This window comes from Helianthus annuus, chromosome 6, assembly GCF_002127325.2.
Source record: "Helianthus annuus cultivar XRQ/B chromosome 6, HanXRQr2.0-SUNRISE, whole genome shotgun sequence".
Classification (NCBI taxonomy): Eukaryota; Viridiplantae; Streptophyta; class Magnoliopsida; order Asterales; family Asteraceae; genus Helianthus; species Helianthus annuus.
Genome location: NC_035438.2, coordinates 72468780 through 72483395, shown reverse-complemented (window position 1 = coordinate 72483395; position 14616 = coordinate 72468780).

Below are 14616 nucleotides of genomic sequence, written 5' to 3'. Positions count from 1 at the left end.
CTGCTAGAACAAGTATCCGTGATCCTGAGGAAAATGATGAGAACTTGGTTCAAGACCTGGATACTATTGAAGAAATCAGGGATCTGGCTAGGATAAGGATGGCCAGTTATCAACAAAGAATGGCTGGTGCTTACAACAAAAATGTCAGGATCAGGAAGTTTCAAATTGGTGATATGGTGTTAAGGAAAGCATTTCAGAATACCACCAATCCTGCTGATGAAAAATTGGCACCAAAATGGGAAGGCCCTTATTTGATTGAAGTTGAGGCAGGAAAGGGGGCATATCGATTGCTGACCATGGAAGGTGATTTGCTACCAAGAGCTTGGAATGCTGTCCACTTAAAGAAATATTTCATGTGAATAGGATCCTCATAGAATAAATGATCCTTACATTATGGGTATCTTTGAAGGATCCTTAAAGCACAAATGATCCTTACTCTGGTAACATCCTAATCTTGAACTGTTTCATTCTCTTACTTTCTCACTTAAGGATAAGGATCCTGCATCCTTTATCCACTTCTCACGTGATTCTGAGTTTTGAAAGTTCAGGTATCCTTAGCAAAATGTTGATTATCCACAGAAGCAATCAGTTCCTTGGGTTTGACCCCAGTTATTTGGGCTTGACCCCAATTCCGCCTGTAGCGCATGATGATCCTGGTATAGTTCATGGCAGTGGGACCAGTACTCGCTTTAGGGGCTGATAATTCCATTGTACTGGCTATACCTAGGATCCTACGTATAATGGTAGACGTACCATACATCCGTTCCTAAGGTTTCTAACGTTTTCACGTTAGCTAAGGTTTTGGCATTTTCATGTCACTAAGCTTGGATAGCCGCCAGTTATGGCCATACTCCAGTTTACATACGATCCTTGGGCTTGTCCCCAGTTATCCTTGGCCTTGTCCCCAGTTATCCTTGGGCTTGTCCCCAGTTGCTAACTTTTATCTTATATTGGCTTAGTCCCAAGTTATGCTCTATTTCAGGTCCTTGAAGTTAAACAACTAAGGATCCTTCATCCTTACTTCTCTCTAAGGTTTATCTTATAGTTATCCTGGTTATGGTATTAAGGGTTAGGATCCTAACTTGGATCCTCAGGTATGATCCTTAACTATTTTAATTTTGTTCATTGTTTATTTGAAACACCCTTGTAATTTGACAACTAAACTCGTGATCCTTAAAATATACTACTTTTTGGGATTTTTCAACTATAGGATATTTGATCCTGGATCATATCCTAAATATTTTCAATCTGACTTATCCAAAATTTCTTATTTAAACAAGTATACATCAAAACAATTGAAAGTTAAAAAGACAAACAAGGATAACAACATACGATAAGCCAAAAAAGATTAAAGTTATTTTATTAACAAACGTTAAACCACCAAAAGTTGTCAAGGTTGCCAACCCACGTTTCTACTAGCAAAACGTGGCCCGTCCACATGGGTTGGCAACGGGTGTCCATTGTTTATGCGGTCTTAGCATTCAGATAATTAAAAGGCGGCAGGATCACAATGGCTTCATCCCCCAAACAGAGGATCCCTCTACCATTTGCAATCCTACCTATTGTCTAAAGGATGCTGGATCCTTAACCCTAAAACTATTGTTCAAGTAAAAACCATCAATTGTTCAACAAAAACAACCATCAAACTAAAAAATTGGGCTCCGGCTATGTCTAGAAGTTTCCATCATCGCCCAATCACGCAGCCTAAACCTTCGCTGCATCACCACCTCCGGCTCCACTTGCTTCACCACCTTGATCCTTGCCACTGCCTCCAGCCTCAATTGTTAGGATCTCTTCAGCCTCCTCTTCATCATCCAGCTCAGCCAGCCTTGCCTTCCAGCCTTCCACATCCCAAGTGCTCCTGTTAAAGTCAGGATCCTGAGCTTCCAAGGCCATCTGCAGTTTGGTCTTGTACATCGCTATGGCGGCAGAGACCTTGTCATCTTCGGTGATCTCATGCTTCTCGTAGTCGACATTGATCAGCACCTTAGCCGTCTCGTTTCTGGCATTCTGGAGATCCTTCTGGAGGTCGGCAATCTTGAGAACCTTTAGCAGTGCAACCTGTTGGAGGTCAGCAATCTTCCTATCCTGATCCTCAACGTGGCCAACGTAATCCTCAATCTCAGCAAATTTCTGCAAAGAGGATAAAGGATAATTCAGGACCAGGTGATCCTCAAACAAGCAGGATATACAAGCAGGGATAGTGATCCTTACCTCACTGAAGTAGTCAAGGAATTGTTGGCGGATCAAGGGCAGACCTTGCAGATCCTCAGCTTCGGAGGCTTTTCTCTTCTTTCCTCCCCTTCCTTTGAGGGTTGCTGTAACAACTCTCATTAAAATTTATAATTAGAATTATAATTAGTCAATAAGGAAACCCTAATTGAAACACCCAAGTAATTCCGCACTAACCCTAAAATTTTCAGAACAATCGGAATCAGGATCAGGGCCCCTAAAACTCAGGGGGGGTAAACCCTAATTGATAATTATCTTTAAATTGCGTTGTCTAAACTGAGAAATTTCGAAATAGTTGATTCATCAAGCCTATACCACTGACTAGGCTACTCTACAAATTAGACCGAACCCTTACGGACCGTAAGGGTTATGGCTTACGGTCCGTAAGCGAGGCTATTTTCTGGCTATAAATAGCCGACCTTGGGACTTGAAATTAGGAGTTGAAACGACGCAAAGTTGTTGTCTGTACGTCGAATTAGCACCAAATTACTACAAATAAACACACACTGCACTCGAATCGCTGCCGCAAAACAGGGTAATTACTCGATCGCTATTACGATTCATTTTCCGAGATCAATATATCCAAAGAATGTTTAAGTGCCGCCCACATTGGGTTATACTTTGTCGTTCGTCGTTAAATCGATGAATGTTTAAGTATCGCACTTTGTCGTTCATTGTGAGAATTTGATTTCGTGAGCTATCGTGACTGCTGTATTGATCACTAACCCAGTTTTGTGTGCATTATTATTGAAATTAGGTTAACCAGGCTAAATCATATTCTATCCGTATTAAATCTGCAATGTGAGTCATTCTCTCTTTTTATCAAATGTTTTACAATACTCCAAATTATTTTCAGAATTATAATTACAGTGATTAAGTTGATGTAATCACCAAATTACAGCCAGTATGTGGGGTATTGTGCACATTACTACTGTTTTTATCACTTTTAGGTGGGCGAACCTAAAATTTAGTGATACGTCATTCATTGGGGCAGCCAATGGTGATATGACCACTGTCACAGATCCGGTCGAGTGACAAATACTGTGGGTAGTTGGTTGATATCAGAAACATATGTAAAAGATCTTAATACTGTGAATTATAACAAATGTGTCGTTTTCAATAAACTGAATGATTCACTCAGTATTTCCCCGCTGACAAAACCTTTTTCAAACATGTTTCAGGTGATCTACTGTAATTCAGGAAAAGTGTCGGGGAGCATTTCAAGCTTAAGATAGTGGCTCAGTATAAAATAAAGAAATATGTTTTGAAATAAAGATTTATCATAAAAATCTTATTATTGTAAATTATCGGGGTTTTAGCCCGAATTGTGAAATAAAATAATCGGGAAAAGTTTTTAGCTTTATAACGATCCTGATGTTAAAGAATTCCGCTGCTAAAATCACATAAATAAATATCACGGGATTTCTGTCCCGCGGCTCCTGAAACGGGTCAAACCGGGTCGGGGGCCGTGACAGAAATAAGGTGGTACCAGAGCCACTGAGTTAAGCTAATTAAGTATTTAACAGATACTTAATTTTTCCTGATTACTATTATGTGATTATGTGTTTTATTAAACTGACTATTTGTTAGTTACAGTATGGGTAAGCAAAAGTTGCAAGATATCTATCTTAAATTAGATAGGTCAGTCTACGAAGAGGGAAGTTCATCCAAAACTAAATTTTCAAAACTCCCTACAATCCCTGAAGAAGGAATATTTGTGCGAAAAGCACAATATGAGAAACCGCTTTCTCCTAGAAAAAGGAGTATGATTATTAAGAAAAGTAAAGAGCAAATCCGAGAAAAGAGGATAAAAAAGGAAACCCAGGAGTTAATCAATAAATCACCTTGGGAAGATAAGCTAGATGAGAAATGGGCAAATTTGTATATGCTAGCCACTGTAGCAGAACATGCAAATCTTTAAATACCCTAAATCTAGTAATAGCATTTCCTAGTAAATAAATAAATAAATCTGAGTGTGTTCTTTCCTGTTATTTTGTACAAATAGTGTGCAATAAAACTTCGATGTTTATTTGTTAAACTTTGTTCCAAAGTTTTAACTTAGCATTTCTGTGCATTTTGCATATATGCTACACAGTATGAGCGAGATATCTTAAGCTTTTCAGAACCTCAATCTTTACCCGGTGAATATAGAAGTTTCCCAAGAGTTTACTGGATACTTTGCTGATGTGGACCAACCTGTAGAATTCCATGCTCCACCTTTGACAAAGCCAAAATGAAAGAAAAAGAAGAATTACGTGTGGGGACATCGTATCCGTAGGAAAAAGCCAGTCCCGAAACTTCCTAAAATAAACAATCCTTTAGAAATAGAAAAAGAAACTGGTAAACAGCCGGAGATGGAAATTGAAGTGAAGAAAGATTCTAGGCAAATGGAGATACAGTTTGAGGAATATTCTCAAGAAATAGAAATGAAAATAGGGCAAGGTTCTAGACCAACACAGATAGAAATCGGAGAGAGCTCCAATCAAAACCAAAACCAGGAAATAACTTTTCAGGATGAAATAGATTTTCTATTGGCAAACTGTGAAACTATTCAGCCTGTCAATACGAATGTTTTTACCTATCCTAGTGAAAATCCACTCCCTATGAATTTTGCACCAGCAATCCCAGAATCAATAGTCCACGCTCAACCTATAGAAATGGAAGAATGGTGGACGAATGATTGGCAATTTCAAAATATTGTCAACGACCCTTATTCCTTCCTTCCGCAATTCGATCCAGAACCCCTACCTAATCCACCAATGAGCACTGAGAATATGGCTGAACTTCGCCATTTCGGTGAAGAGTTGATGGATGCAGGGAATAGAATCAGGGAGATAGGGGGACAGATTGCCTGGAAATATGATGAAAGGGAAATGCGTTTTTAGAACAACAAATGGTGAGGGATAGGAGGATGGTAAAACTATAGTTGTGTAATAGTATATAGTGAAATCAGTCTGTAACATAACTCCGAATAAAACTTTGTAAAATATCTGTGTGTAGTGATGCATACTATAACGGATATGAAATGGAATCGAGAAATCGATAGTTTTGACTATACGTGTATTATAAATTGTCTGATTGTTTATGTATGATTACTATTTATCAAATACTAATAAAAATTATTATATATTATCAGATGGCAAATAGTGGTAATAAACCAGTAAATGAGGTTAATCAGTCGGAGCAACATCCAGGGGATCAATATATGACTAGACAAGATATTGAAATTATTGTTGCCTAAGGGATAGCCAATGCTATTCCAGCATTTGTTGCTGCTGTAAAAAGTCCAATCGAACCGCAACATATCATTCCTAGTAAACGTACTACTGAAGATAACTTCAGTAATAGTATAAACGGTGGTCATAATCATGTTAATCATGATAATGAATCCCAGCACACGCCGCTCCCTAAGAAACGGAAGGCTGCAACACCTGGTTGCACTTTCAAAGAATTCCTTGCTTGTAAACCCACTGAATTTGCAGGCAATGAAGGGGCAACTGCATCACTGCGTTGGTTAGAGAAAACCGAAGCAGTAATTTCAATAAGTAAGTGTGCCAAAGATGATCAGGTCATGTACGCATCAAATCTGTTTAAAGAAGGAGCACTCGAATGGTGGAACACTGTGTTACAAGCTAAAGGAAGAGATAGGGCTTATGCTATGACTTGGGAAGAATTTAAGAATCTCGTAGAAAGAAAATTCTATCCTGAGTATGAAAAGGAACAAATGGCAAATAAGTTCCTAACTCATCGGATGTTAGGTGTGGATTGTCGTGGTTATACTTCGACATTCTTCGAATATGCTAGAGTGGTACCTAACCTGGCTTCGCCAGAACCGGTACTCATTTCTCGCTATATTTGGGGATTAATTAGCGAAATTCGCAATATCGTTAAGGCTGCGAGACCTCGCACTATTGACAATGCAGTAGAATTAGCTAACACCCTAACTGATGAACTGATACATACAAGAAATGAAGATAGGAAGAAGGAACTAGCTCAGAAAATTACCCAAGGATTTAGAGTGGGTAATAGTAGGAATTTCAAGAAAAGAGGAACAGGGCAATCCTCAACTTTGCCATTCTGCAAAATTTGCAAAAAGAATCATTTTGGAAAATGTAACAAACTTTGCAATTTTTGCAAAACGATAGGACATCGTGAAGAAAACTGCAGGAAGAAATCCATAATTTGTTACAATTGTGGAGAAGCCGGACATTTCAAAAAAGAATGTCCTAAGTTAGCCAACCCAGTAGACAACAAACCCAAAGCGACCGAAGGAGCTACTAAGAAGAATGCTAGAGCATTCCAGCTAACCACTCAAGAAGCAGAGCTCATTCCGGATGTCATCGCCGGTACGTCTCTAGTTCACAACGTTTATGCAAAAGTATTATTTGACTCTGGTGCAAACCAAAGTTTTATAAATACTTCATTCTGTCAAGCTCTTAAGTTACCCTTAACTACCGTTAGGCAGATTTTTACAGTCGAAACTGCAGATGGGAGGTCAGTAAAAATCAATCAGGTTTTGCAAAAAGTAGAAATAGAACTCTCAGGTCATAAATTTGCTGCAAACCTATTGCCTATGAAATTAGCTGAATTTGATGTTGTGTTAGGAATGGATTGGTTAATAGCCAACCATGCTCACATCATTTGTGATAGAAACTCTATAGAAATTCAATCACCTACTGGGAAAGTAATCATGATTACTGGAGATAAACCTCGAAAGCCGCTGAAGTTCATATTAGTAATGAAAGTTGCTAATTATGAACGGAAACAAGGAATAGTATATATGATTTCAGTAATCATTTGTACTAAAGGAAAAGAACTTAAGGAAATTCCTGTAGTCTCAGAATACCCAGATGTATTTCCGGAAGATTTACCTAGGTTACCACCAGATAGGGAGGTAGAATTTAGGATTCATCTAATTCCAGGAACTACACCGATAGCCAAGGCACCCTATCGATTAGCTCCTACCGAAATGCTAGAATTAAAGAAGCAATTAGATGAATTACTAAGCAAAGGATTTATACAACCTAGTTCATCCCCTTGGGGTGCACCAGTGTTGTTTGTGAAAAAGAAAGATGGATCGATGAGAATGTGTATCGATTATAGAGAGTTGAATAAGGTTACAATTAAAAATCGATACCCATTACCTAGGATTGATGATCTTTTCGATCAATTACAAGGCGCTAAATATTTTTCTAAGATAGATTTGCGCTTCGGATATCATCAATTAAAGGTTCAAGAAGAAGACATACCTAAAACTGCTTTTAGAACTACGTATGGACATTATGAGTTTACAGTCATGCCCTTTGGATTAACTAATGCACCTGCAGCATTTATGGACATGATGAACAGGATCTGTAAACCATATTTGGATAAATTTGTAATTGTTTTCATAGACGATATACTTATTTATTCAAAAAGTCAGGTCAAACATTGTCAACACTTGCATGCACTCTTAACTTTGTTAAGAAAAGAAAAGTTGTACGCTAAATTCTCGAAGTGTGAATTTTGGCTACAAGAAGTGCAATTTTTAGGACACATGGTGAATCACGAAGGTATTCACGTAGATCCTGCTAAGATAGAAGCAATTACCAATTGGAAGGTTCCGCAAACTGCAATGGAAATTAGAAGTTTTATAGGATTAGATGGATATTATAGACGGTTTATTAAGGATTTTTCCAAGATAGCTATACCATTAACTAAGCTAACCTGTAAAGCCACTAAGTTTGAGTGGGGACCTAAACAAGAAGAAGCTTTCAGAATCTTAAAGCAGAAATTAACCAATGCTCCAATCTTAGCCTTACCAGAAGGAACAGAAGATTTTGAGGTATATTGTGATGCTTCAAAATTAGGATATGGATGTGTATTGATGCAACGCAAGAAGGTAATTGCATATGCTTCCAGACAATTGAAAAAGCATGAAGAAAACTATACGACTCATGATTTAGAATTAGGAGCTATAGTTTTTGCCCTTAAGATATAGAGACATTATCTGTATGGAAGTAAGTTTACTGTTTATACAGATCATAAGAGTTTAAGGTATATATTTGGGCAAAAAGAGTTAAACATGAGGCAAAGAAGATGGATGGAAATCCTGAGTGATTACGACTGTGATATTCAATATCACGAAGGAAAGGCAAACGTAGTCGCAGACGCCTTAAGTCGTAAGTATCATGAGAAGCAAAAGCGAGTCCGTGCTCTTAGAATAAATCTACAAGTAGATTTAATGGAACAATTAAAGGAAATTCAGGAAACGGCAATCAAGGACGATGCCGAAGAAATGAAAGGTTACCTAAAAGAATTGGAACAAGGAAATGATGGAATTTGGAAATTCCACAAAAGCAGAATTTGGGTACCTAAACAGGGAAATTTAAGGTCAAAGATTTTAGACGAAGCTCATAAATCTAGGTATACTGTACATCCAGGAAACAATAAGATGTACCAAGATTTAAGAAAGAATTTCTGGTGGATAAGAATGAAGAAGGATATAGCCGAATACGTATCTAAGTGTCTAACTTGTTCACAAGTTAAAGCCGAACATCAGAAACCTTCAGGTCTGCTACAACAGTTAGAAATGCCTGTATGGAAATAGGAACTCATAACAATGGACTTTGTTACTAAGTTACCCAAAACCAGAAAAGGTAATGATGCCATTTGGGTGATCGTAGACCGATTAACCAAATCCGCCCATTTTCTACCAATAAAGGAAACCCTTAATATGGAAAGGTTAGCCAAGTTGTACGTAGATGAAATAGTATCCTTACATGGAGTTCCACTCTCCATTGTATCGGATAGAGATAGTCGTTTCACTTCCCGTTTCTGGACAAGTTTCCAAGAATCAATGGGAACCCGACTCAATTTAAGTACTGCATATCATCCACAAACAGACGGACAAAGTGAAAGGACGATCCAAACTCTAGAAGACATGCTCCGAGCATGTGTAATTGACTTTGGTGGTAATTGGGATAACCATTTACCATTAATCGAATTCTCCTATAATAATAGTTATCACTCAAGCATTGATGCCGCTCCATTCGAAGCATTGTATGGACGCAAGTGCAGAACTCCAGTATGTTGGGCAGAAATAGGAGAAAGTCAATTATCAGGTCCAGAAATCGTGCAAGAAACCACTGACAAGATAACACAAATCAAGGAAAGACTAAAGACGGCTCGAGATCGCCAGAAGAGCTATGCAGACAATCGCCGCAAGCCACTAGAATTCCAGATAGGAGATAAAGTACTTTTAAAAGTTTCTCCTTGGAAAGGAGTCGTATGATTCAGTAAGAAAAGAAAACTGAGTCCAAGATATGTTGGACCATTCCCAGTGATTCAACGAATCGGACCAGTTGCTTATCGCTTATAACTACCAGAAGAACTAGCTGGAGTACATGATGTATTTCATGTATCCAATCTTAAGAAATGTCTATCAAATGAATCCCTGGTAGTACCTCTTCAAGAAGTGGAGGTAAATGAAAAGCTAAAATTCATAGAGAAACCCTTACAAATAGAAGATAAGAAAATCAAGTTTCTCAAACACAAGCGACTAGTACTGGTGAAAGTCAAATGGAATTCAAAAAGAGGACCAGAATATACTTGGGAACTGGAGTCAGAAATGAAGCAAAAATACCCTCATCTATTTCAATAAATCTCGAGGACGAGATTTTTCTTAAGGTGGGGAGGATGTAACAACTCTCATTAAAATTTATAATTAGAATGATAATTAGTCAATAAGGAAACCCTAATTGAAACACCCAAGTAATTCAGCACTAACCCTAAAATTTTCGGAACAATCGGAATCAGGATCAGGGCCCCTAAAACTCGGGGGGGTAAACCCTAACTGATAATTATCTTTAAATTGCGTTGTCTAAACTGAGAAATTTCGAAATAGTTGATTCATCAAGCCTATACCACTGACTAGGCTACTCTACAAATTAGACCGAACCCTTACGGACCGTAAGGGTTATGGCTTACGGTCCGTAAGCGAGGCTATTTTCTGGCTATAAATAGCCGACCTTGGGACTTGAAATTAGAAGTTGAAACGACGCAAAATTGTTGTCTGTACGTCGAATTAGCACCAAATTACTACAAATAAACACACACTGCACTCGAATCGCTGCCGCAAAACAGGGTAATTACTCGATCGCTATTACGATTCATTTTCCGAGATCAATATATCCAAAGAATGTTTAAGTGCCGCCCACATTGGGTTATACTTTGTCGTTCGTCGTTAAATCGATGAATGTTTAAGTATCGCACTTTGTCGTTCATTGTGAGAATTTGATTTCGTGAGCTATCGTGACTGCTGTATTGATCACTAACCCAGTTTTGTGTGCATTATTATTAAAATTAGGTTAACCAGGCTAAATCATATTCTATCCGTATTAAATCTGCAATGTGAGTCATTCTCTCTTTTTATCAAATGTTTTACAATACTCCAAATTATTTTCAGAATTATAATTACAGTGATTAAGTTGATGTAATCACCAAATTACAGCCAGTATGTGGGGTATTGTGCACATTACTACTGTTTTTATCACTTTTAGGTGGGCGAACCTAAAATTTACTGATACGTCATTCATTGGGGCAGCCAATGGTGATATGACCACTGTCACAGATCCGGTCGAGTGACAAATACTGTGGGTAGTTGGTTGATATCAGAAACATATGTAAAAGATCTTAATACTGTGAATTATAACAAATGTGTCGTTTTCAGTAAACTGAATGATTCACTCAGTATTTCCCCGCTGACAAAACCTTTTTCAAACATGTTTCAGGTGATCTACTGTAATTCAGGAAAAGTGCCGGGGAGCATTTCAAGCTTAAGATAGTGGCTCGGTATAAAATAAAGAAATATGTTTTGAAATAAAGATTTATCAGAAAAATCTTATTATTGTAAATTATCGGGGTTTTAGCCCGAATTGTGAAATAAAATAATCGGGAAAAGTTTTTAGCTTTATAACGATCCTGATGTTAAAGAATTCCGCTGCTAAAATCACATAAATAAATATCACGGGATTTCTGTCCCGCGGCTCCTGAAACGGGTCAAACTGGGTCGGGGGCCGTGACAGTTGCCTTGGGGATTGAAGCGGTTGGGCTGGTAGGAGTTTTCTTCTTGGAGGATCTGACAGTGGTAAGATCAGTGACACTGAACTTTGAGGCAGACTTTGTGGATTTTCCAGCACCTGCACAACCAAAACAAGATAAGTATCTTTACCCTACTTATATTTCACTATTTATTTGAATTTTTAAACAAAGATACTTACTTGACATCGTGAAAGAGCCTGAGGATACCTCCTGTGAATCCTGGGTGGTTGTCTTGAACGATCTTATTTCAGGATCGAGTCTCTTAAAGGCGGCAAGCCTCTCTTTGGCAGCAGGAGATAGTTTGAGGTGTGAGACGGTAACAGCTGCACAACAAAAAAGCAAAAGGGTGTCAGTGATCCTTATATGAAAAGAAAGTTGTCTGGTGATCCTTCTCAGGATCCTCTATCCTACCATGGGTAGCCCATTTCCTGGGTAGATCCTTCCCGTCAGGGATAGAATCCCTTTTGACGAAAAAGAAACGCCATTTCCAGTTAGTGTCGTTCTTGGTGGCTTTGAAGATCGGGTGTTCCTCACCAGGTTTACGTTTGAACAAATATCGGTGGGATCCGAAGGTAGTAGGATCATACATCTCGCCCAGCTCTGACATCCCTAGGTCTATCCCCTCCTGCTCAATGATCCTTTCAAGGGTATGCAAAACCCTCCAGATCATCGGCATGGCTTGGATATAAGAAATGCCGGTTAGGGAGAAGAAAGATTGGGTAAAGGCTGGAAAAGGATATGTATAGCCTATGGTGAACGGAGTAACGGGGAAGGCAACCCATGATTCAGAGACGTGATCGCTCAGGGCAGTGGGATCGAAGGATTTAAATACGGCATTCGCTGGGAAGCAATAACGGATCCTATCAATTTGCGGATCGGTGAAACAACAGCGTTCTTTTATGGAATCTTCGATGATCCCCTGGCTTTTCAGTGGGCTGTTCTTCTGGTGATCCTTAGCGGGGGAGTTCCGGAGCAACATTTTTGGCGAGATGATGGAAAGAGAAAGAAAACAGAGTAAGAGAAGGAAGAAGATGAAGAGAGAATACCTGTTTGATCTTCGGATGAGATTATAAAGGGAGTATCTCTGAAATTTAAATGCTAATTGATCCTCTCTCTATCTCCTATTTATAATCATGATCGTGCAGGGTTGTCACTTCTGTGACGTCAGAATTGCAACGGATAGTAAGATTGCAACGGCTATATATCTGTTAGTTAGTTGCGGATAAGATCATAAAATATAACTCGCTCATTTTACAAATTACTCCTTATATTTTGGGGGCAATTGTTAGGGCAGGATTTTTATATGGCCTATGATCCTCATGTGTTATCCTATTAGTGATCCTTACTTCTGTAACAAATAGTGATCCTCAGAAGTGTTTCAGGATCAGGATCATGGATCACCCTAAGGATCCTTATACTAACGATTGTTCTCTTTGAATTTCGTATTTTTTGCAGGAGTAACAAGTTGGACCTGGTCTTGGCAACGTTACTAAGGAATATTCCACGGCTATTTCGCACACGTTTGACAGGAAATGGACGTTGTGGAGAACGTGGGAGCATGGCACGAATTTCGGATAGTTAGTTAGCATAGTTAACTTCTATTTTTAAAAGGGGTAATGAGCTAGTAGTAAAAACACTTGGCTAATTTCAGCTACACACACTCGTACAACCGCACTCTTGAGCTTACAGCAAAACACTTAACAATTTTCACAGATTCTTGCACGTTACACCATAGTGATCCTTGTACCTAGCTCGTTACTATCCGAAGTTGTAAACATTTGTTGGTTAATTTGAACTTGGTGATCGGTAGTTTCCATCACCCGAGGTTTTTTATGCCGGAGATCATTCATTGATCAAGGGCTTTTTCCTCGTATAAATCTTTGTGTCAATTGTGCAAATTACATCTAAGTGATCCTTATCGTTGTTCCTCATTTCAAGCATCATACCCCGTAACAAAGAGTTTGGTTGCATTATCCTCATCAGATTTTTGACCAAAACAATAACTGTCACCCAACCTTGAATTATAAAAAACCCCCTTGTGTTCGATTCAATAACAACAGACCACTTACAACCACTATCTGTTATTAGATCAACACATCCTACAGGATAATTACCAACATCTATCAATGAATTATACCGCTTAGGCAATTCCTGGAAACAAAAATAACAATATAGCTGTAACAGAAGGTAAACAATATAAACATAAGAACAAATTAAAATTTATAACATCTAACAAAGTAAAATTGGCAAATAAAGCAGAGTTCCTAACCAACTCAGATTTATACGGATCCGTCATATGAACCAGAAACCCAACTTCCATATCTGCAAAGTAAATAAGAATACACACAAAAAATTGAAATTAGAACAATGTTATATTCAAATAAGCATAACAAAAAGTCTGTTTTATTAAATTTTCTAACTCTGTAACAACATGGTAACATAATAAATTTGTATACATAATCAAAAAAAGCGATTATGGTTTATGATGGAATGAATGAACTGGAAAACTAACAAAAGAAGATTAACCAGAAACAAATAGAATTCCATTACGGTGTATAAGAACATCAATAAACAGACATATTACAAAAATCAACTGGTTAAAATCTCATATCAAAAACAATTAGCGGATCCGTTAACATCAACAACAACATACAAATCATACAACAAAATTGGGGTTTTCTAATAAAAACTAAAAATTCACATACAGAGGTGGAATCCAACTTACAAATCCTTGTATTTCGAAGTCTGATGATTAACATAAAACAGAGCACGCTTCTTCGGTGATCGTTTGAAACATCCGATTAAAACCAATAATTTGTATATAGGCGATAGAATTGGAGACGGTTGCATAATTTCCTAAAAAAACTTCCAATTATTGAATAAGATTGCAACCTTCCATGTATAATCTATAGAAACCACGCAGAGAACTGAAGGAATTGAAGGAAATTAGAGAGAAGATGAAAATGCCGCCTAAAATCCCAATTCTCTTGCCATAGAGAATAGCCACCTCAAAGTCAAATAGTCAACACTATTTTGCTTTAGTATAAGAGATAGATATAGGTAAAAGGTTTAAAAAAAAATAAATAAAGTAGTCGTTGATAACTAGCCGTTGCTAGTTTGTGATTGGTTGGTCAAAGTTCTCGCAGCGTGTTTCAAACAACGCGGATCCAATTTTTTTCAAAAAATAAACGCTCGAAAACGCCCCTATGTAATGGGATGTGGGCGTGTTTCGGCGTTATTTTTGATTTTTAAAAAAAAACGCCCCATTACGGGGGGTCTAAGGGCTTTGTTGGAGACTTAAGT